General features: G+C 34.2%; 1 protein-coding gene and 1 long non-coding RNA gene across 2 annotated transcripts in view; one reads left to right on the forward strand and one right to left on the reverse strand.

The window, feature by feature from the left end:
* The window catches only part of LOC132756962 (ATP-dependent DNA helicase Q4-like), a 246,443-nt gene that overhangs the window by 124,110 nt on the left and 96,944 nt on the right, over positions 1-25,389 (reverse strand). The gene's annotated exons all lie outside the window — the stretch shown is intronic.
* Positions 176-23,741, forward strand: LOC132756961 (uncharacterized). Its single transcript, XR_009629391.1, has 2 exons — positions 176-248; positions 23,578-23,741. It is a non-coding gene; the product is annotated as an uncharacterized LOC132756961 (long non-coding RNA).

A 25,389-nucleotide genomic window follows, 5' to 3' on the forward strand; every position in this document is an offset into this window, starting at 1 on the left:
CCCAAAATCAATAGGTCATCTGCTGGTCATGACCAATCACCATACCAAGTTTGAAGTTCCTAGACCTAAGGGTTCTTTAGTTATAGATCGGAAACCGTTTTAACATACAAGGTCAATGTGACCTTGACCTTTGACCCCAAAATCAATAGGGGTCATCTGCTGGTCATGACCAATCACCATGCCAAGTTTGAAGTTCCTAGGCCGAAGCATTCTTTAGTTATTGATCAGAAACCGTTTTTACTTACAATGTCAATGTGACCTTGACTTTTGACCCCTTGATCCCAAAATCAATAGGGGTAATCTGCTGGTCATGACAAAACACCATACCAAGTTTGAAGTTCCTAGGCCTAAGCGTTCTTAAAGGGGCAACATTCGCTGCCGCGGCAGCAAGTATTTGTGGGTGTGACTAATCAGTGATGTAAAACTGTCTGTTATAAACCCTGAACTATAAATAGCATACAGTGTTAACCTGCAGAGAGAATGTAAACAAAAAGGGCTGATTTTACACAGGAGAGGTTTAATGGATGTTTTATATAACTCACAGATTAATTAAAGACATTATTATTATCTTTGAAGTCGGTTGTTTTTCTTTTTCTTTTTTTGCACTGGAATGCTGTATGTGTCCTTCATCAAGTCAGACAATTATATCCAAATCCAAAAGATGGCACATAGGAACAACCTGCTAAAAATGTTCTTGACAGGAATTTAAAATATTTTTAAGCTGTTAATGTATAAAATTTGTATGCATATGCAACATTCAGTTTCATTTACATTTGTGAAATGTAGTTTTTGACTACAAGATATTTACAAAAAAATATAGTGTAAATGAAATATACCTGGAAGTTACTTTTACTGTTTTCATGAAGGTTAAACCATTCAAATACAAGTTAAATCAGTACTTTGAAATTAAAAAAAAAATCATATATTAATGGATTATTGTAAATTTGTTGGATTTGATACAGCAAGTCAGTAAAAGTTATTGTTTTTTTCTTATCATGTATTCAGCATTCCAATATGTCGTCTGCTGAAAATCTCCCTCCCTAAAATATACATCGTCTGCTACAAATCTCTCTCCCTGAAATAAACACTGCCACGTGCTTCTGTTTACTACTGAAGGTTCATGACCTGTAATGATCACATGGCTCCTCCCAGGGAAATTCAAATTTCAAATTTGACAGCCAGTATTTTTTTCCAGAAATACACTTTACAAAGTTATATTTTGAATAATTTTGGTCAATCTTTATCAAAAATATCTATGCCTACAAACATGCCAAGTGTTGTTTTAATGCATTTGGTAATTAATCTTAAATCTTTGAAAAAGGGTCCCTGAAGTGAAGCATGCATAAAATTAATAAGAAACCTGCCCTAGCGCCATCTGCTGGCTTTTATAGTCCAGTTGGGCCTTTAAGTTTTTGATCTGAAACCGTTTTTACTTACAAGGTCAATGTGACCTTGACCTTTGACCCCTTGACCCAAAACTCAATAGGGGTCATCTGCTGGTCATGACCAATCATCATACAAAGTTTGAAGTTCCTAGGCCTAAGCGTTTTTAGTTAATTGATCGGAAACCATTTTTACCTACAAGGTCAATGTGACCTTGACCTTTGACCCCTTGACCCCAAAATCAATAGGTCATCTGCTGGTCATGACCAATCACCATACCAAGTTTGAAGTTCCTAAGCCTAAGGGTTCTTAAGTTATTGATTGTAAAGCATTTTTACCTACAAGGTCAATGTGACCTTGCCCATTGACTCCTTAACCCCAATATCAATAGGGGTCATCTGCTGGTCATGACCAATCACCATACCAAGTTTGAAGTCCCTTGGCCTAAGGGTTCTTTAGTTATTGATCGGAAACCGTTTTAACCTAAGAGGTCAATGTGACCTTGACCTTTGACCCCTTGACCCCAAAATCAATAGGGGTCATCTACTGATCATGACCAATCACCATATCAAGTTTTGAAGTTCCTAGGCCTAAGGGTTCTTTCGTTATTGATCGGAAACCGTTTTTACCTACAAGGTCAATGTGACCTTGACCTTTGACCCCTTAACCCCAAAATCAATAGGGGTCATCTGCTGGTCATAACCAATCACCATACCAAGTTTGAAGTTCCTAGGCCTAAGGGTTCTTTTGTTATTGGTCAGAAACCGTTTTTACCCAAGAGGTCAATGTGACCTTGACCTTTGACCCCTTGACCCCAAAATCAATAGGGGTCATCTACTGATCATGACCAATCACCATACCAAGTTTGAAGTTCCTAGGCCTTAAAGTTCTTTAGTTATTGATCAGAAACCGTTTTTGCTTACAAGGTCAATGTTACCTTGACCTTTGACCCCTTGACCCCAAAATCAATAAGGGTCATCTACTGATCATGACCAATCACCATACCAAGTTTGAAGTTCCTAGGCCTTAAGGTTCTTTAGTTATTAATCGGAAACCTTATTTGCCTACAAGGTCAATTTGACCTTGACCTTTGATCCCTTGACCCCAAAATCAATAGGGGTCATCTACTGATCATGACCAATCACCATACCAAGTTTGAAGTTCCTAGGCCTTAAGGTTCTTTAGTTATTGATCGGAAACCATTTTTGCTTACAAGGTCAATGTGACCTTGACCTTTGACCTCTTGACCCCAAAATCAATAGAGGTCATCTACTGGTCATGACCAATCACCATACCAAGTTTGAAGTTCCTAGGCCTAAGGGTTCTTTAGTTTTCACTCGGAAACCATTTGGTTTACGGACCGACGGACCGACGGACCGACGAGTGCAAAGCAATATACCCCCTTTTCTTCGAAATGGGGGCATAATAAATCAACAGAGCCTTAGGAAGTTTCAAAAAGTGCTCAATACATTAACCTGAATATCAAAACAACCACTTAGTCATAAAGTCTAAGAAAAAACAAGGCATGATTCACATTGTAATATGGCACAATTAATTCCTGACAAATAACACATTGTCAGCATTATTCTTTATTTGATTAAGCATATATGGAAAGCGGGTTGGTCAAGGTCAAGCACAAGTCAATAATCTTGTCCTTAGTTTGTTGGACCTACGTGACTCGAAGTAAAGACTTTAATCTTGACAGGCAGTTCCGTGGCTAAAAATATAATAAAATCAATGTCTCCTTGAAAGAAAAAAAAGCTGTTTTCTTGACTTGCTTGTTTATTTCACGACAGCATGCAATAATCAGCACAAAAACTCCACTTTGAACAAGTTAAATAGACAATAAACTGCTGCTAAGTGACTTGGTACGGAAACAGGCATGGGGAAGTTTTCTATATTGGCTCAACAATATGTCTTTCTACCACCATTGATTAACTGCCTATCAAAAATTATCTATAAAATAACTTTTAATTGGCTGTCCTTTGAAAAAAAAAAATTCACTTAAACCGCCAAATACAAGTTAAAAGAGTTGTAAAAGACAGAAGTAGAAGTTCAAATATTTTTCTGGATGTAACATTAATATATCCTGGACAGCTGAAGAGACTTGCATTAAGTAGCTTTGTTATTATCTTCATTTGTCCCAACTGGATTTTTACTGCCACCAAGTGGCTGCAAAGAAATAGTCGAATAAAATTCTACATTGGTGAAAATTGAAATTAAAGGGGAAGATTTACAACAAGGCAATTCAATAACATTTGTACTAGTATTAGTTTTATACTGTGCTTAATTAGTAAGGTAACCAATCAGTTTGCCGGGAATCTGACACTACAAGTCTTATTTATATATAGACAGTGCTGACTGACGCTCATATTGGTTTATTGTAATGCCTTGGTCATTAATTAATTATATCCAAATTAAGCGATATATAGAAACTTTTAATAAGCAAAGGATGAACAATCATTCGGTACATTTGAGCATAAACATAAGACATTCAAGGCATCAGACTCATTACCAAATCTAACCAAAATAAAGATAGCACACAGGTGATATGAAACGCAGCTATTGAAGTTTTGGATGCCAGAAATATGTCCGCACAGGAATATCCCAATCATATCAGAAGAAAAAATACAAAACTTCAAAAAAAAATATCATTTATATATTTGAATTTTTTCATAACAAACTTTTTTTCTAGGTTCTAAAGGTAAATAAATTAATAGATTTAAAAATTCAAATTTTTTATGATAAAACAATGCAACAGCTCTTAAATCAATGTGTTTGATCCAATGTAAAACAGTTCTTATTCAGATGGAGACAAAGTGTTTATGCATGATTTAATTTTTGCCTGGAGATCAGAAAATATTGCCTTTCCATTTGAAGAAAGTATAAATAAAATTGTTTAGCAACATTCAAGAAAGAAATCTAAATTAGGACTGATGTATGTAATCATGTACTTTAATTTTTATTGACCACACCCGAAATAAAATTGTGTGAGTCCACATTGAATCATGCATCTTATTCAAATTCATATAAGACTCTGCTTCTTTGCAACCAAACAAAGCCATAAGGTGGACACGCATTTTTTTATTAACATAATTATACATACACAGAGGGTGAAAAACATTGTGCACTTTGATCCTGTGACGAGAAACACCTGCCAAATTTTTTGACAATCATAATCAACAAAATTAATAATGTAAAAGCCAATAATATGACCTTTGACCTTGAAATGCAACCTTGACCTTGAAAGTCTATATGCAACATATCATCTGACACTGGCAACAACATGTCCCAAATATTTCAACAATCAATAAAGTAATGACAAAGTTAAAAGCAAGAAACAAATTGAACTTTGACCACAATGTATGGCCTTGACCTTGAAGTTCTTGACATGTTTTTTGGCAACAACCCACTGCTGACTCTAGTGAAGGCCTTTGCTAAATATTTTGACATCCATTTTGTAAAGACAGAAATATAATCAGTGGACAAGATTTTATCTTTGACTTCCAAATAGAGCCTTGACCTTGGAGTTGCAACCAATCATGGCTCTTGCATGCAACACATCATCCACTTGAGTACCAATATTGTTTTGGAAACCCATCATGCATGAAGCAGTAACGGACTCAGGAAATGAGGTGCAGTTGTATTTATTTTATGACTATATGACAAATACACAAAGTTCAATACCATGCTATGACCCTGATGACATGTAATTTGCATAAAACAAGCTATCTATTTATTGTGATCATGTATACCAATTTATTTTGAAATGCAAAAGTTACTGATAACGCTGCAATTCAACTATGTACTGGATTAAATTAAACCTTGTTTTCTTTGTTGTTTTTCACTATTGGATTTTTCAGTCTGATAAATTTCCTCTTTCATACCTTTTTCACTACTCTTTTAGTTCGACAATAAATATGTCTATCAATTGCTATTAGAGAGGATGATACTGTTAGCTGATGTACAAAACCAATACAATTTCTGCTCTAGCTTTATAATATTATTTTTGCTTGAATTTCCTTAAAATACTTGTCCAGCTGATCAATTTGTGGCAATATACTGGATGTTGGATAGGCTTTTCAAGTTTGTCAGGCAACAATATGTTGCACTGTCAGAGATTGTCAGGTAACAATATGGAGCCCTGTAAGAGTTAGGCAGGCAACAATATGGAGCCCTGTCAGAGTTTGTCAGGCACCAATATGGAGACCTGTCAGAGTGTGTCAGGCAACAATATGGAGCCCTGTCTGAAGTTGTCAGGCAACAATATGAAGCCCTGTCGGAGTTTGTCAGGCAACAATATGGAGCCCTGTCAGAGTTTGTCAGGCAACAATATGGAGACCTGTCAGAGATTGTCAGGCAACAATATGGAGACCTGTCACAGTTTGTTAGGCAACAATATGGAGACCTGTCAGAGTTTGTCAGGCAACAATATGGAGACCTGTCAGAGATTTGTCAGGCAACAATATGGAGACCTGTTCACAGTTTGTTAGGCAACAATATGGAGTCCTGTCAGAGTTTGTCAGGCAACAATATGGAGACCTGTCAGAGTTTGTCAGGCAACAATATGGAGTCCTGTCACAGTTTGTTAGGCAACAATATGGAGTCCTGTCAGAGTTTGTCAGGCAACAATATGGAGACCTGTCAGAGTTTGTCAGGCAACAATATGGAGTCCTGTCAAAGTGTGTCAGGCAACAAATATGGAGACCTGTCAGAGTGTGTCAGGCAACAATATGGAGACCTGTCAGAGTTTGTCAGGCAACAATATAGAGACCTGTCAGAGATTGTCAGGCAACAATATGGAGACCTGTCACAGTTTGTCAGGCAACAATATGGAGACCTGTCAGAGTTTGTCAGGCAACAATATGGAGACCTGTCAGAGTTTGTCAGGTAACAATATGGAGACCTGTCAGAGTTTTGTCAGGCAACAATATGGAGTCCTTTCAGAGTGTGTCAGGCAACAATATGGAGACCTGTCAGAGTGTGTCAGGCAACAATATGGAGACCTGTCAGAGTTTGTCAGGCAACAATATGGAGACCTGTCAGAGTTTTGTTAGGCAACAATATGGAGACCTGTCAGAGTGTGTCAGGCAACAATATGGAGACCTGTCAGAGTGTGTCAGGCAACAATATGGAGCCCTGTCAGAGTTTGTCAGGCAACAATATAGAGACCTGTCAGAGATTGTCAGGCAACAATATGGAGACCTGTCACAGTTTGTTAGGCAACAATATGGAGACCTGTCAGAGTTTGTCAGGCAACAATATGGAGACCTGTCAGAGTTTGTCAGGCAACAATATGGAGACCTGTCACAGTTTGTTAGGCAACAATATGGAGACCTGTCAGAGTGTGTCAGGCAACAATATGGAGACCTGTCACAGTTTGTTAGGCAACAATATGGAGACCTGTCAGAGTTTGTCAGGCAACAATATGGAGCCCTGTCAAAGTTTGTCAGGCAACAATATGGAGCCCTGTCAGAGTTTGTCAGGCAACAATATGGAGTCCTGTCGAAGTTTGACAGGTTACAATATGGATCCCTGTCAGAGTTTGTCTGGCAACAATATACAGCCCTGTCAGAGTTTTTCTGGCAACAATATGGAGCCCTGTCAGGGATTTGTCAGGCACCAATATGGAGTCCTGTCAGAGTTTGTCAGGCAACAATATAGAGTCCAGTCAGAGTTTGTCAGGCAACAATATGGAACCCTGTCAGAGTTTGTCAGGCAACAATATGTCAGAGTTTGTCAGGCAACAATATGGAACCTTGTCAGAGTTTGTCAGGCAACAATATAGAGCCCAGTCAGAGTTTGTCTGGCAACAATATGGAGTCCTGTTGTATGGCAAGGATGCCACTGTGCATGCATGCCGGTCTGGCTCTACACTCTGACTTGAAGCACCTTCCACTTTTCTGAAGGTTAAATATGTTATTTTTAGATAAATCATTTTAAATTATTGTCAAATCAAAAGAATTAAAGTGGAAAATGAAATATGCTGATGATGAAATACATAAACAATGAGGAAACCCCTCTTATCTACCAGTCCATTCTCTTTATTAAAATTAGTAAAATGGACAACTTGTTTCCCTGATCTTCTAATTTCAGTAACAAAACATCAGTAAGGTATTATAACAAGAGCTGTCCGTAAGACAGCGCGCTCGACTTTTTTATTGCTTGCCAATAAAAAAAGTTTTTGCAGTAAAAGGCAATACAAGAATCTCTGTATTTTTAAAGTGAACAATGGCCATGAGCATTAAGATATTTAGTGAAGAATTATTTTACTGAATTGTGTGATACCCTTGAACACTGCAGCAAAGTTTGAAATGTTTAAGTCAAAAGAGGGCTGGTAAGAAAGAAAAAAAAACTGAGTTGAGTTTTTTAGTGCTTGCCTATAATACAAAACATTGACAGTTAAGGGCCATAATTCAAATAAAATCTTTGACAGAATTACCTTCTCCTGGACATGTTTGGGAATCATGATTGTAAACAAGTATTCCAACTTTCAAATTAATATCTCAAACAGTTCAGTCAAAAAGTGGACTGGTACTAAAAACTTAACCAAGATTCTAAGTCGATAAAAGGCCTTAATTTTTTAAAACAAATCCTTGACAGAGTTACCTTCTCTTGCGTACAGATGGGGTAATGATGTGAAATAGCATTAAAAGTTTCAAAGCAATATCTCAAAGGGTTAAGGCAATAAGTGGATTTTACCCATATTTCAATGTATTTTCTAAGTCAAAAAGGGGCATAATTCTGTCAAAAAACCTTGACAGAGTTATGTCCTCTTGTCTGTTGATGAAGGTCGTGATGGTAAACAAGTATGGTCAGTTTCAAAGCAATACCTCCAATGGTTTTTGAAATAAAGTGAGGTGGTACAAAAAACTTAACCAAGCTCAATACACTTTCTAAGTCAAAAAAGGGCCATAATTCTGTCAAAAACCTTGACAGAGTTATGTACTCTTGTCTGTAGATGGAGGTTATGATGGTGAACAAGTATGGTAAGTTTCAAAGCCATACTTGTAATACTTCTGAAATAAAGTGGGGTGGTACGAAAAACTTAACCAAGGTGTGACGCCAACGCTAACGCCGATGCCGACGCCGACGCCGGGGCGAGTAGGATAGCTCCCCTTTTCATAGAAAAGTCGAGCTAAAAAGGTCTTGAGACACTGTTTTCAGTGATAAAAGATTCAATTTCTAAGATAAAGATACTGAAATACCTAGTTCGAAACAATACAAATTTTTTTTCCAACAGATGATAAATTTAGCTAAAGGCTGCTTCATTTAATGTAAGGGTTTAACATGATAATGTCAAGCCTTATTGCCAATACCGTTTCTTATTTATAATCTTCCCAGTCTGACCCATATAAAAGAACTTCATCAGACACTTTCCTGACAAAGTCCTGACAGAAAATATGGCTAGCCTAATTAAATGCACAGCATTTGTAAATGAAATGTCTACTATTCTTTCTATTCATTTAGTATTCATTACTTTTTATGGATTTTTCAGACGGTAATTTACCTTCTTGCATCTTTTTGAACTATTTACCTTAATTCCTGCAAAATTACCATAATTCCAAGAAAACACCCTAATTCCTGGCAAGCACCCTAATTCCTGCAAAAGACACTCAAAATTTGTCTTCCACTTTCATCTTACTGATAAACAAACTATTTACAATATCATTGTACTTAAAAATAAACATTTATATTAGAATTCTATGAATATCTTATTGACCTTAGGAAGCCAAATTTCTGCCATTTACAGATTTTACTATCAAATCAACAGTAATTCAAAACTTGTGAAACTCTATACCCATCCTATGAATAAAGCCTTTTTATTTTAATCGTCATCATTTTTTTTTTCTAGTTGTATTTTTAAATAAAACAAACACAGGTCTGCCAGTTCATTAATATTGAATATGTATCAAGGGGTCATTGCTTTGATCCACAGTCCACTAGTCATGGACATTTGTACTAATATTAAACTTGTCTCTCATGTGGGATTAGTTAGTCCATTACTTGCATAGAAATTAGTAATTACTGAAAAGTATCCATAAAAGTCTGTTAAGTAGATAAGCCTCCGTTGGTATGACCAAAAATATGTTTAAATCAGCATTATAATACAATACAAACAAAAACAAACAAACAAACAAAAAACTGAAAAAGTCATCATCATGCGATTTTCTATTTAAGGCTTCACCACAGGCTACTATAGGGATCACATATCATAACATTTCTTGCAAATTTCTATGAACAATAAAAATTACATAGCATATATATAGATAATAATTTATAATTTTATATAATCATAATTATAAAATCAAGGAGAAAATATCAAAAGTTTAAAGTTGTAAATTTCAAGAAGAAAGAGTAAATAATAATGTTACTCTGTTTTAGAAGGGACACCAACTGGGTTATTAGGACAGCTGTTTGTAAATTACTTAATAAAGTCAGCTAAAGAATTGGACCAACACCAACCACAAATAAAAGGATTGCAAATATTGATGCCAAGAAAGATAGATTGCTGCAGACTGGGTTAAAGGAATGAATGGGCAGACAATAAGGCAGATAGAATTGATAAATGACAAACATATGGACAATGCACAATCACAAATACAAGATCTAAATACATAAGTATGTTTATTTCTATGCAAGTTTGATAAACAATTTTACTAAAGAATGAATGTTATTTAAAGAGCTTGACAGAAAACTTTTTTTGATTAAGTTTTTAACTTTCAAAACTTGTTGAATTTATGAAATGAATTTGGCCAAGTTTGAACTTTTAATAATCTATTCAAAAGGTTTAAGGATTCCAATTTCAAGATAAAAAATAATAAGTCACAAATGTTCAGTCTCGCATTGGTGACTGCTAAAATTAAAATCCCTCAATTCATGATAACTGAATTTAATAATCAATACTCACACTGTCATATTTTTTCCTGACCTTTCACCTCTACATGTGACCATGACCTTGGCCACAGAAACCTGAGCACACATACACAACCCTTTACAACATTTAAGACAAAAAAAGGTTATAGTATTAAAAATCCCTCTTTCATTATTGTAATATGAACAACGAAGTGTTTACTTGATGTTCATGTTTGCAACAGTATTTAAGACTCATCATTTTCTAGTAATCAAAAAATGTTATCACCTGTTTCTGGTGACCTTGACCTTGCATAATGTTGAGCTAATTCTGATAGTACTTTAACACTTAATTGTGATCAAATCTCTTGAATTAAGTGTTTAAAACTGTTTATTCTTACATAATTTTATCTGTCATTTAAATGACCTCTATATGTGTTTTTAACTTATCTACAGGGACCTGGATTTTGTGACTGCTTTCCAGGATAACTTTTTAAACCAGTGATTACCAATTTCTCTTCAAGTGTCAGACCACTTATCCCACACTGAATGTCATGGGGAAAATTTACCGAATGCCTGCAATTAAGTGGTTTTCATAACATTTTACATCATAAATTTGCAGCATTGTTTTATTACCTGCAAGATGTCATTATATTTCTTAGCTTGTTCAAGCAGTAAATTGTCTAGATAAACTAATGCTATATCATTTCCTACATTATCACATTCTATTTGCTTGTCAATAAACAATAAAATATTGCTTATTTTAATGCATTTTCTGTAACATTTCATTTATTTCCCTATTTACAAACAACACAAATCAACAACCATTGATTTCAGTTATATTTGTGGGTGAAAGTAAACAAAATTAGTGTTGTCATACCAACAAATAAACATCATACAAATAAATTATTAATCTGTCTTGAATAATAACAACTTGGTGAACTTCAAATGCAGGTAACCCTTTTTATTAACCTCTATTTTTGTTTGTTATTTTAATTGGGGTTTACCTCACACCGACACATTATAGGTCATATGGCAACGTTTCAGCTTTACTGGTGGAGGTTTAACCTCAGATGCCCTTCCGTGCATTATTTCAGGCAAGAACAGGCACCCGAGTAGTACTGAACAATGAGTGTAAAGGTTCTTTATAAAGGAAATAGTGACATGTCCTTTACAGGGTTTGAACCCATACAGCTAGCACTCTTTAGATAACTGGTTGATGCTCTAACCACTCAACTACTCCATCCACCACTAATCAATTGATGTAAAAGCAGAAGGATGTCACAACTGTTTTCTAAATAGAATAAACATCTGAAGTTATTTATGTCAATAAAAACAAACGGTCAATGCCATCAAGGATAAGTGTTTTACTTGGATGGAAATATAAACATCTCCATTGATATATTAAGCTGACTTGTCACTGGCAGTTAATTACCGATATTTGTTACGGCAGCCATGTCCATCATCTACATATATCTTGGGAACTCGGTCACAAACGTACAGACAAGGGTAATTCCTACTACTCAGTAAATATCAGTAAATCTGTATCAAGCTCACTCTTTTTTGAAAAGCTGAAAATGTCATTCTCACCGTAGAAATGTCCTCTTGCAGTACAAGCTTGATGGTGTATTTAAAGTATGTAAATCTATAATGTGTATGAAATTTCAATCATAATTAGATATTGATTATGACTGGTTTTCTAAAGTAATCATTTTCATTTAATTGCAGAAAAAACATCTCTCAAGTTCAATTCCTCTGAATTTATCTATAGTATACTTTAGAAACAAAATTCAAAGTTACATGCATCCAGATCAGCCAAATAATTTCAAGCAATCAAACATGTAATGAAATTTTAGGAAAAGTAAAAATATTTACAATCTAAGTGATAATTTGCATTTCACATGCAATAAATGACTGATTTTGCAGTGTTATCACCATATTTCTACTGCGTTATACTATAGCAGTAAAGGCTACTTAAATTCTTATATTTTGGCATTTATTTGATAATTTTAGTGAATCCGAAGTACCGCTTGCAATGTGTAAATCACTTTCTTTGATTTTCTGAAAATATTTCACTTTAAATAAATTTTCAAAATTTTTATGAAAATTAGCACAAATCTGGAGGCATGCTGCTTTAAAATGCCAATTTTCTTGCATAAAATAAAGGTAACATGTACTTTCTGATAATTACATGTAAAACACAGACATTTGATCAAATGCTTTACTGATTTCTGTGGAGAAAAAAATGGTAATTATGAACCCCAAGGAAATGAACTTGATTATCATGCTATTGTTCTCCTGGAATAAACTAAAACATAAATGTTTCCTTGTCTTCAATACATCACTGTTTCATTTTACAATCAGATCTGACATAATTTTCTGCATATTCATTAGTCAATATACAGTCGACTCCACTAATGAACTCCCTAGATAAATGGCGAAAAACACATTATTTCCTCAGTAAAAAAAACAACAACCTGTTATAATTGGAATATTTCAATGCGCTTAATTAAAGATCAGGACATAAATAACGCTATCCGATAATTTTTGTGTACAATACATCAAATACATGTACAAAATATATTGTTCCATTAAATGCCCTGCGTAAAATTACTGCTGCCATAAATAACCTATCACACCAGTGACAGGTATGGTTTTTTCATGGCAAATTTGCCCACCCAAACAAGGCAGCGAAAGTTGTTGCTACTTCGTTGATACAACAAATGATATATTTTTTTTTTTTTTGGTAGTACGTCACATCGACACAGTACTAGGTCATATCGCGACGTTCCAGCTTTACTGGTGGAGGTTAACCTCAGGTGCCCTTCCGTGCATTATTTCAGGCAAGAACAGGCACCTGAGTAGAACAATCGACATTCCGTAAGCTAGCTGGATAGCTTCCGCACATCAAACAATCCAAAGTCCCTATCAGGATTCAAACCCAGAGCAGTGAGGGGCAAGTGGTTTGAAAGCAACAACCTTTAACCATTTGGCCAGGGACGCCTCCATTAACCTCTATTTCAATCTTTCTATCGCGACGTTCCAGCTTTACTGGTGGAGGACCAGTAAAGCAAGACCTCAGGTGCCCTTTCGTGCATTATTTCAGGCACGAACGGGCACCTGAGTAGAACCACCGACGTTCCGTAAGCTAGCTGGATAGCTTCCTCACATGAAAGAATCCAAAGTCCCTGTCGGGACTCATACCCACAGCGGTGAGGGGCAAGTGGTTTGAAGTCAACGACCTTAACCACTCGGCCACGGACGCCCCCTAAATGATATCTAAATGTCCCATTGAGTTTGTTATAAGCGGAGTCAACTGTAACTTCAAACTACTGGAATCAATGTTAAACATTTATAAATGAAACAATCTTGACACTGTCATTGTCAAATGAATAAGTATATTGCATGGAAGTCAAAATGATACTTTGTTTACATTTTACTACTTTTATTACAAATCTATCTAAACATTTTGCTCTTTTTTAAAGAAGTAAAAAACTATTTGTTTCTGAGGCATTATGCCTTTAAAAATTTACATGCAAAGCCTCAATTAACAGAAGAAAATGTTAAAAAATACCATAACTCAAGTCAATTGAGTCAAGAGAATGTAAAGATTCTCAAAATAAAAAGTAAGAAATCTGACATAAATTGTTAAAAGGACCTTGAAATTTCATTATCATTTTCAATGTTTTAATCAAATTCGGGGACTGAACCTATTTACATGTAATTTGATGACAGGAAATGCAATTCAAAAATACAATTCTAAAATATTTGGTATTAACCTTTTTAAAACTTTCTGCATCACATATGCCAGGTTAATAGAATTCTCTACAAAAAAAATTGTTTTAATCATATCTTATCAAAATGAGCAGCAAACATTTTCCCGGCTTTGTGTAACGTTTTGTCCCGAGTATCAGCACAATTATATTAGCTTCATAAATGAAAAAAGGGGAAAAAAAATCCAATTACAGCAGAAAGCGTAACAAAACAGACAGATAATGGGAGGCCTTACAATATAGCCTGGTCATTTATTTAGAAATCCAGCTTCAGCTTTCCTAAGAAAATATATTTTCCATCGTCACTGCCATGGTATTGCCAATACTTTTGTCATTAGACTCACTAGGTGTAATGATCTCTATTCAAGTTACATTTAATAAGGTCTAATGTCATTCGCCACATGTTGTATTATCAAAATAGAATCAACTTTCTCATCTATTTCTTTTTCTTTTGTTATGGCATGATCGCAGAAAAAGAAAACACATATTTCTAATAACATTTATTCAATGCATACTGTTTAATTAGCAAATTAAACAGCCTAGGAACTCCAACATATTTTCTTTTATATTTGGACAAAAACTGAAAATGTACAATTCCAAATTGATATAAAGACTCAAATTTCAACAAATGCTCAACAACTTTCATAAGGGAGAAGAGGAACAAAATCTAGTAAAAAATTTTATAGAACATTATGAACTTAAGAAGGATATATAACACTATTTTAAATAATATATTTTTCATTTTAAAGTGCCCCAAGTGATGTATGTAAAAACATATATGTTTCCTCATTGGGAACTCAGTGAGAAAACATATATATTTTTTTTACATACATAAAACGAAAAAATTATGCAAAAGATAATAAAGAAATAAACATGTACACAGAATTCAATTGAAGTCATATTTTTGTGAGACACTTATTGAAGTGACATTTTTAATACATTTCCATTAAAATAACTGTAATAGATTAGCAGCAAGCAAATGATATCAAATTTTGCTGACAATTTTTTTTTTTTCGGTCCAACATGGAATAATATATAAAACTTGTTACAGGCTTCGCGAAAGTTGCCGGACCGTCGGACATGTCCGACAAAAATCAGGCCGGTCCGATATTTTTTTTCGAGTTCCAGACCTTATGTCCGGTACGAATACCGGGATATATCCAAGACCGATCAAGACCGAGTTTTCTCCCTTGAATAAAAAAATGTAAAACGAGTTTTGATTTGTTGTTTCACATTTAGTGTCCAATCAAATTCTAGATACATAAAACCTTCGATGATCTTGTACTCTGAAGAAAATGGTGTTACTGAATTATTAAATAATTACGTTGGCCAGGCAAAAAACGTAAATTATCTAATGAAGGAAAAAAGCGAAACAAAAGAAATACGAGTCCAGGCGTCTGCAGAGAAAATTTGTGGGTACATGGAAAAATGGCCGCTTATGGTTGGTTTTTAACGAGGAAGAAAATAAGATGAAATGTACATTGTGTCATAAAATTTTATAAAGATCATAATTATGATGATGATGATTTTGATCATGAATGTTTAAATTTCCAGACAGAGTCCACCAATCTGATAAACTAATGTTTTATTTAAGAGAATAAAATTGTGTTGCAAATCTTTAAAAGTTCCTATGTCTTTAAAAAACACAAATGTATTACCATATACATATATTTGGAAAAAAAATGCGGTCAGACAAAAGTTCTTTCGGTCAGACAAGAATTGAAAGTTTGTCTGACCGAATGTCAGGCAAATGTTTCAGTAGTTTCGCGACGCCTGTGGTTAAAATATTTATAAAATAATAAAATAATAAAACTCCGTATAAAATCAGCTAGTTTTTACTTTGTGAAAATGGGTTCTTAATTTTAAAAAATATTATTTTTTTAATAGAATTTAATATTCTAATCCTATACCATAAATATTTAAGACCATTTGAAGTGAAAAAGAATCATTTTTCATTGATGCGATACCATATTTACGGAGATGAAAAAACGGCACGGCTATGTGATGAATTATTTAAAGCCATTTACAATTTGTAAATACAACATTCAAGATACCTCTAATATTTCTTTGTAAATGCTATAGATAGCAACGTAACACACAAAAAGCCAGTCTCCATTTATAACATAACCAATCTTATATGTCAAATAAACCATTTACTTTGCTGTTACCCCTAATTGCTTGCACTACACATAATGAGTGATGACATTTCTACGATTGTCCAAGCAGGAAATTTGTCTTGGTAAGCTAGTGCAATTCCGTTCCAGACAGAACGCGATTTCTTCCATTAATTACCAATAATCAAATAATTTTATGTCAGTGTTTTAGATGGGACTTTATAGAAGTGATTGTTGCCTTATTTATTTTACATAAAATACTGGTGGTTTAAGACTGACAGAGTTTATCCTTTATTGCTCTCTTTCTTGCATTAACAAATTTAAACACAGGGAATGTCTTATGACAACAAATAAGGCATGTGACATTTAGGTGGTAAATAATTTACAAGAAATGTGACATTCATAAGGTAATTGTTAAACAAGGAATGTGACATTCAGATGGTAAATGATAAACAGGGAAACTGACATTTTGGTGTAATTAATAAACAATGAATGTGACATCCAGGTGGTATATGAACAGGGAATGTGACATTTGGGTGGTAAATGACTAACAATGAATGTGACATTCAGGTGGGGAAATGACTGAACAAGGTGTGTGACATTCAGGTGGAAAATGACTAAACAAGGAGTGGTAAATGAACAAGGAATGTGTCATTTTGGTGTAAATGACTCAACAATGAATGTGACATTCAGGTGGTAAATGACAAACAAGGAATGTGACATTTTGGTGTAAATGATTAAAAAGGAATGTGACTTTCAGGTTGTTTATGATAAACAAAAAATGTGACATTCAAGTGGTAAATGGTAAACATGAAATGTGACATTCAGGTGTAAATGTCAAGCAAATTTGTTGAATTTATATAGCCTCTCAAATGATTAAAATCACTTAATTGAAGCTCCTTAGTATATTGCAAAATTCAAGCAAAAATTTATGAACTGCAGGCAGAAGAGAAGTTATACAAAAGAGAAATATGGTTTTTGGACAATGTAATTTTAGACATATAAGATACATCAATGTATGAAGTTTTGATCAGATATATTTAAAACTTTAAACATACTGGCAAAATTTGCTGAAGAAATCATTGTCTGCTTCTTTCTTTAGTGTAACAGTAACTCAAAACAAAATCATTAAATGAAATAATGAAAGAAAAACAAAAATAAATTAACAGCATTTAAAGCAGTATGAAAATGAATTACATAAACTAGAATCACATGTAAATAATTTCATTTTGCAGAAAATTACGAAAATTACATAACACACCTATGTAAAATAATCACAACAGCAAAAAAATAGACACATTCTTGATGATTGTAAATTGAAATTTTGTCTCGTTAAATAGTGGGAGATAATTAAATATGATTTACTAATTGAAGCTCTGCATGTCAGTAAATTTCTTCTAATAGAAATAAATGCTTATTCAAAAGCAAAAACAGATAAGTAGTGCAGAAAGAGCATTTCATGTGAGACAACAACAAATATTTAATATGAATACAACCAACAGTAATATAAAACTAAAATGTTTGTTCCTTGAAGAAAATTTCAGATTCATAAAATCATTTCAAGTTGACTGACTAGCTAATCTTTCATTAAGAATTCACAAGCTTTACAAAATAAGTTACAAAGAGAGTCAAAAACTGTTATCAATTTTGTCAGGGGACAACCGTAATTACCAACGAAACATAAAAAAACATATATAGTAATACATGTATTTTAACTGATTACACACTTAAATAAATTCTTCTATTTTTTTCTTTTATAATAAGCTATAATTATTGAAATAATTGTTAACAGTTTATCCTCCCCTGTCTGTGTTTTTTTTTTGTTTTATTTTTTGTTTGTTTGTTTTTCTATTGGTAAAAGATAGACAAAGTGAATTTAATGTATTTTTAAATATAGATTTATTTTTTATTTCGTTTCTGAGTTAATTTACAGTGAGAAACATAATCAAATGTCTATGCTATTCAATGTTCTCTTTAAACTGAACTATGTATAGAAGTTTGCTTTAAGTCACATCAACACTGTTAAAGTCACATGGTGGCTTTCCAGCTTTGAAGGAAGACTACACTTTTGTGCCCCTTTGTACATAATATTATAGGCATGTGAGTAAAAACCTCAGACCTTCTGTTTGATACATCAAATCTTCCTCCCATAAAAGAATGGAATTCAAATCCTTTGCAGTAAGGTACAATTGCTTTTAAATCCTCAGTAACAGAGGTCCCTTGCCATATAATCTATAAAAAAAAATTCACAATGCAGGTAGCAGTATAAATTAGTAGGTTGATAATTAGTACTAAATCAGTGTCAATAAATCTAATAATATTTCTCTGCTGAAAAGAAATTCGAAAAATCGCTTCTATTTTGAAGACACATGTTATATTACACGCCATTAGAAATCATTAAATGAAGCCTTGAAATAAAGTTTCTTTAGCATGCAGTGAAGAAAATAGCATTCTTTATCATAACAGAAGAAAAGATACGGAATTTATTCCCATTTAACTTCGGAAAGCATAGCAGGCGTTCAGAATTAATGACAAGGATTGCTAGATATACCATTATCTATGTTTTGTTATTCTTGGGCAAGCGTAATTGGATTTTCTCTTTATTTGTGACGACAATGAGACTTAATGTACTTTACAAAATGAGAAATATAAATTTCAAGATGAGAAGTTCTGTATTTTATACTGAATGGTGTATTTAGCCATCATAACATTTATTTTCCAAGAGTATGATAAGCTGAAGACATTTTTTGGCAATATATTGACCATCTTTTTTTGCAACTTTTAAGTAAAGCTTAAGTAAAGACCACTCTTTGATCCACAGACAAATATCTTGAAAAATATTACCTAAATATAAACTAAGATTAGTGTGCTGTTTTATGGCTTGCACTAAGTAATCATCACATTTGTATTAGCTTGTCCAAGCAGGAAATTTGGCTAGACATGCTAATGCAATTTCATTTTCTTATTTCAGCATATAATTTCATTTGTGTTGCAATGATCAAATATGTTACATTTATTCTCCTGTGCAACATTGCATCTGAATCAAATTCTTTGGGTTTCTTTATATCATATATTTATCAATGTAAACTGTCAGAGAGATTATAGAATAAAATTATGTTAAAGAAATTATATTACATCTCGAGAAACACAAAAACATCATTGGTAATTAATTATCGAAGCAATATCAATAATCAATTTATTTTGTTTGATGCCTTATTACTTTATTAGTTATTCTATTCAATTACATGAAATGGTTTAATACTAAAATGTGTACTTTGACACTGGGAACGCCTATAATGTCTTAAAAAAGTCAGAACAGTACCGTTCAAACAAAATTGCCAATTTATTCATTTATTTTGTTTCTTTGTCAAACCATCACTGAAAATGCTGACTTTCCAGCTTCACTTGTGGTTGAAGACCTTAGCTGGGCGCACCCTTTGTGCATTATTTTAGGCATGGGCGGGCAGGTACCTAAAAGTATAGTACCAACCATTATCTGTAAGATAACTGGATCTCTGAACACCTGGGTATGCATCCATAGCTGTGAGGAGCAAGTGATAGTAAAACCCTGGTCAAAACTCCATGAACAAAATCATAAAGACAGAGAGAAATTAAGTTAAAATCTCTGACAATTTAACTATGAAAATTCAGTGATAAACAATGTGTAATGAACAAAGAAATAAGTCAAAACAATCTGGGAAAAGCTTGGAGATTCTTCAAGAGCAATGACAACAATAAGTATATAGTTGAAATTTAACTGTAGACCCTGTTTGACTCAGTATAAATTCATAAGAGAGGATGACAAGTGCAACATCTCTCATGCCAACAGCAATAGCTCAAGAGGTATTCAATCCTTGACACTAACTGCATTGGGATCAATGAACCTGGGAAAAAAACAACAACAGAAGAATAAAATGAACAATTAAATGAAGTACAGGCAACTGTTTAACCTTTAACCTACTAATGACAACAGATTCTACCAATGCAATCCATGAAAACCAAGATAAACTACGTGTGTGTGTATTTGCGTTTATTTATAATCGCCACCAGTTGCCAATATGGGCGAGTCCTCCAGAAGAGTTTTAGTCATTTTATTTTTTTGGAGGATAGTGCAATTACAGATACAGAAAGATGCCCCAATTCCAGAAGCTTCTCCTGGTTCTTTAGCGTGCCAAGTGTTTAAGCACCCATACACGGGACCTCGATTTAAAGTCTCATCCGAAAGACTTAGATTAGTAATTTAAGTTGGCCAGCCCGGGAATCGAACCCACAATGTCGAGATTACAAGTCTCGCGCTCTTACGTTAACCGATTGAGCTATGGGGGCTGGCTAGATAAACTACACACCTGTGCCATCTAATCAGTAAGTACTTATTTGAAAATTTTCCCTAAAAATGGAGTATGATTTTGTGATATGTTGGCTTCATAACTTCTGAACCCGGCCCCAGCCACAAATGAAGCACATGCTTCAGGTAAGTCCCCCAGCTTTAAGTATACCTGAAATGTACTTCAGATATACTTACAGATAATAAGACCTGCTTCACCTGAAGTCCTACAGACTTCAATGATACTTAACAACCATACTTCAAATGAAGCCCCTGGGACTTCAAGTATACTCTTCCTAACACATACCTGCTTCAGTAGAAGCCCAGGGAACTTCTGCTGGAAGTGCCAGGGACTTTGTTGATACTTTGTAAACATTAATAAATAGATAAGAACAGTAATGGGGCTTCAATGATGCTTTAAACACTTATATGAAGATATAAAGCATATTTCTAGGGACATCATATGTACTTTTGAGTCTTGAGTAAAATTTAACTCACAAACACAAGTGATTGTAACATAATATAAACCATGTGTAATTGGTCAGTGAGGGGTCAAGAGTTTCTCCTTGCTGTTTTCATAATAGCCTGTGTTAAACTCGCCTATCTTATATAAAAGAAAGTGTTAGATAAGTGAGGTTTACAACATGTAATCTAATATCCTGAACAAATCTGGCTCCCAGAAAATTCAAATATTTCTCAGGAAGTTTCTTTGGACCTCAGTGCTTATAATTTATAAAGATGCTTAGGACTAAAGTTAAACATGTGCCTAAAGTGTCATTTAGATGAAACAACTTTATAATGTGAACTTTAATGAAATTATAATGGGACATTAAATGAGTTTTTCAATCAGATGTAAATGGAAATTTACTATTGTTCAAAGGAATAATGGTAAGCTATTTAGACTATTTTGTTACAACAGCCTTTTCAAATTTACCTTAAATTAACACTTATAATTTTAGTTTTTGTTTCTCTTCATAAATTTTACATATGTCCTAATAAATCTTTTTCACTGAGTGTTATTAAAGGGGAAATTTTAAATCTGCATTTTTCTTTACATTATGTACAAGTAAATTACATGCCTGTGCAGGTCATGATTTTTCATAATATTTACATTCTGAGGGCAAGGGGACCCTTCTGTTTCAGTAAATTATGGGTTATATTAACAGTACAATCAATCATATAAAAATGGAACCAATATTATTTTACCGTTGATAGAGTTTATTAAAATATTTCATAAGATATAGATTTATACCCTTTAACCATTTAAAACTTTATATATGTAATTTATGATGCTTTAAATGTACTTCTTCAATGATGCTTTAAATGTGCTTCTTCAGTGACGCTTTAAATGAACTTCAACTTGATGCTTAAATTGTACTTCTTAAGATATATAGTGTTTGATGCTTTAAATATACTTCAATAAATGATCATGCTTTAAATGTACTTCTTTATGTTGTGCTTCAAATGTACTTCATTATTAATTTCAAGCTGATGTTTAAAAGGGCTCCAAGTGATGCTTCTATTGTACTTCTGGTTAAGCTTTAAAGGTACTTCCTAAATTGATACTTAAAATGTACTTCCCTGAGCCTACCATGCTGAGCTTGTAGGTACTACCTGAGTGATGCTTTATATATGCTTTCTTAAAAGAAGTATCTTTGAAGCATAATTTAAATATTTTAGACGGAGCTTTAAGTGTACTTCCCCCTGTTCGAGTGAATGTTAAATTTTGCTCCATAAAATAAAGTACACTAGAAGCAGGTACTTAAGTGATACCATATTGATACTACATTGTGGGGCTTTATAGGTACTTCTATTGTACCTAAAATGTACTGTATTTGTGGCTGGGGGCCTTTCAAAATTCCTTTTTATTTACTTTCAGTCGTTGTTTTCTCGTTTAGGACTCACACAGAAATTTTACTTGGGGACCAATTATGCTGCTTTCATGGAAAGGAACTAATGTGTCTCATTGTAGACACCATGATAACGGCTATATGAACACATTTGCAGATGTTTCATAGTTGAAAATTTTACCAGTTCATATTCATATTAAATATTGAATTCTGCTAAAGTTGGTTCTTAAAGAGGGCATGAATGATAGCTTGCAATTATTATCACTACCATCCATGAACAGGCTCAATATTGCTGTGTTTGGCTAAAATTTCTTTAGGGATTATGTTTTTCTCTATTTTGTACAGATTAGATGGTGGATTATTCCATTTAAGATATTTAGCACTTGACACCTGCTGTTGAGAGTATATTATCAAGTCAATGATGCTTAGTTTGTTAAGTAACTCAATTTCTGTGGATTCATCTGTCGCATTCTAAATACTATGCTTACATTTGTAAACTATATTGGCATTTAAACAGACAGTCTAGTCTATCATTAAGTCAATATCAGGACAAATGACAAGGTATCTAGGCCAGTACCATCAAAAATTAACCCAGATTTATGCTGTGTCATCAAGTAACTTCCATGTGACAAAACCTTAATTTGCACTTCTAGCAATAAAGTGATTCCTGAAATTGCTTAACTAATGCAAGAGATGATATCATTTCTACAAAGTCAAAGCATTATTTTCATCAGAAATGATAAATTTTGTTTGAACAGGTATAATAAAACAGTCTCAGAAGATATAAAATTATTTGTGTGGAATATGGATAATAAAAAAAAATGTAAAAAACTGTTAAAGAGTTTTATTATTATTTCATTAATTATTTAACAAGATATGTTTGTAAAACATGTATGCCCCCTATCTGCAGCCAATTAGTCATGTGATAAGGTTATTATGCATGACTTCTGACCCAGTGATCAAACAATTAATAAGGGTTATCAAGTATCTACTGGTCATGACCTTAACCTTTGACCCCTTGACCCAAAACTCAATAGGGGTCATCTGCTGTTCACGACCAATCATCATACAAAGTTTGAAGTTCCTAGGCCTAAGCGATTTTAGTTAATTGATCGGAAACCGTTTTTACCTACAAGGTCAATGTGACCTTGACCTTTGACCCCTTGACCCAAAATCAATAGGTCATCTGCTGGTCATGACCAATCACCATACCAAGTTTGAAGTTCCTAGGCCTAAGGGTTCTTTTGTTATTTGATCGGAAACCGTTTTTAACATACAAGGTCAATGTGACCTTGACCTTTGACCCCAAAATCAATAGGGGTCATCTGCTGGTCATGACCAATCACCATGCCAAGTTTGAAGTTCCTAGGCCGAAGCGTTCTTTAGTTATTGATCAGAAACCGTTTTTACTTACAATGTCAATGTGACCTTGACTTTTGACCCCTTGATCCCAAAATCAATAGGGGTAATCTGCTGGTCATGACAAATCACCATACCAAGTTTGAAGTTCCTAGGCCTAAGCGTTCTTAAGTTTTTGATCTGAAACCGTTTTTACTTACAAAGTCAATGTGACCTTGACCTTTGACCCCTTGACCCAAAACTCAATAGGGGTCATCTGCTGGTCATGACCAATCATCATACAAAGTTTGAAGTTCCTAGGCCTAAGCGTTTTTAGTTAATTGATCGGAAACCATTTTTACCTACAAGTTCAATGTGACTTTGACCTTTGACCCCTTGACCCCAAAATCAATAGGTCATCTGCTGGTCATGACCAATCACCATACCAAGTTTGAAGTTCCTTAGCCTAAGGGTTCTTAAGTTATTGATTGTAAAGCATTTTTACCTACAAGGTCAATGTGACCTTGCCCATTGACCCCTTAACCCCAATATCAATAGGGGTCATCTGCTGGTCATGACAAATCACCATACCAAGTTTGAAGTCCCTTGGCCTAAGGGTTCTTTAGTTATTGATCGGAAACCGTTTTAACCTAAGATGTCAATGTGACCTTGACCTTTGACCCCTTGACCCCACAATCAATAGGGGTCATCTACTGATCATGACCAATCACCATATCAAGTTTGAAGTTCCTAGGCCTAAGGGTTCTTTCGTTATTGATCGGAAACCGTTTTTACCTACAATGTCAATGTGACCTTGACCTTTGACCCCTTAACCCCAAAATCAATAGGGGTCATCTGCTGGTCATAACCAATCACCATACCAAGTTTGAAGTTCCTAGGCCTAAGGGTTCTTTTGTTATTGGTCAGAAACCGTTTTTACCCAAGAGGTCAATGTGACCTTGACCTTTGACCCCTTGACCCCAAAATCAATAGGGGTCATCTACTGATCATGACCAATCACCATACCAAGTTTGAAGTTCCTAGGCCTTAAAGTTCTTTAGTTATTGATCAGAAACCGTTTTTGCTTACAAGGTCAATGTGACCTTGACCTTTGACCCCTTGACCCCAAAATCAATAGGGGTCATCTACTGATCATGACCAATCACCATACCAAGTTTGAAGTTCCTAGGCCTAAGGGTTCTTTAGTTATTGATCGGAAACCGTTTTTGCTTACAAGGTCAATGTGACCTTGACCTTTGACCCCTTGACCCCAAAATCAATAGGGGTCATCTACTGATCATGACCAATCACCATACCAAGTTTGAAGTTCCTAGGCCTTAAGGTTCTTTAGTTATTGATCGGAAACCGTTTTTGCTTACAAGGTCAATGTGACCTTGACCTTTGACCCCTTGACCCCAAAATCAATAGGGGTCATCTACTGGTCATGACCAATCACCATACCAAGTTTGAAGTTCCTAGGCCTAAGGGTTCTTTAGTTATCACTCGGAAACCATTTGGTCTACGGACCGACGGACCGACAAGTGCAAAGCAATATACCCCCTTTTCTTCGAAATGGGGGCATAATTAATCAAAAATTGTTATTGAAAAAACTTAAAAATATATAACAAAAATGAAAATTCAGTTACTTGGTTTAGATCACAGATTTTGTGTTAAAATGAACACATTTGTATTTCCATTTTGTTTTTTGTATATTTTATAACGAAAAAATACCTTAGAAGTGTTACGATTTTCTT

This window comes from Ruditapes philippinarum, unplaced genomic scaffold (genome assembly GCF_026571515.1).
Source record: "Ruditapes philippinarum isolate M1 unplaced genomic scaffold, ASM2657151v2 ctg568_1_1_1_1, whole genome shotgun sequence".
NCBI lineage: Eukaryota > Metazoa > Mollusca > Bivalvia > Venerida > Veneridae > Ruditapes > Ruditapes philippinarum.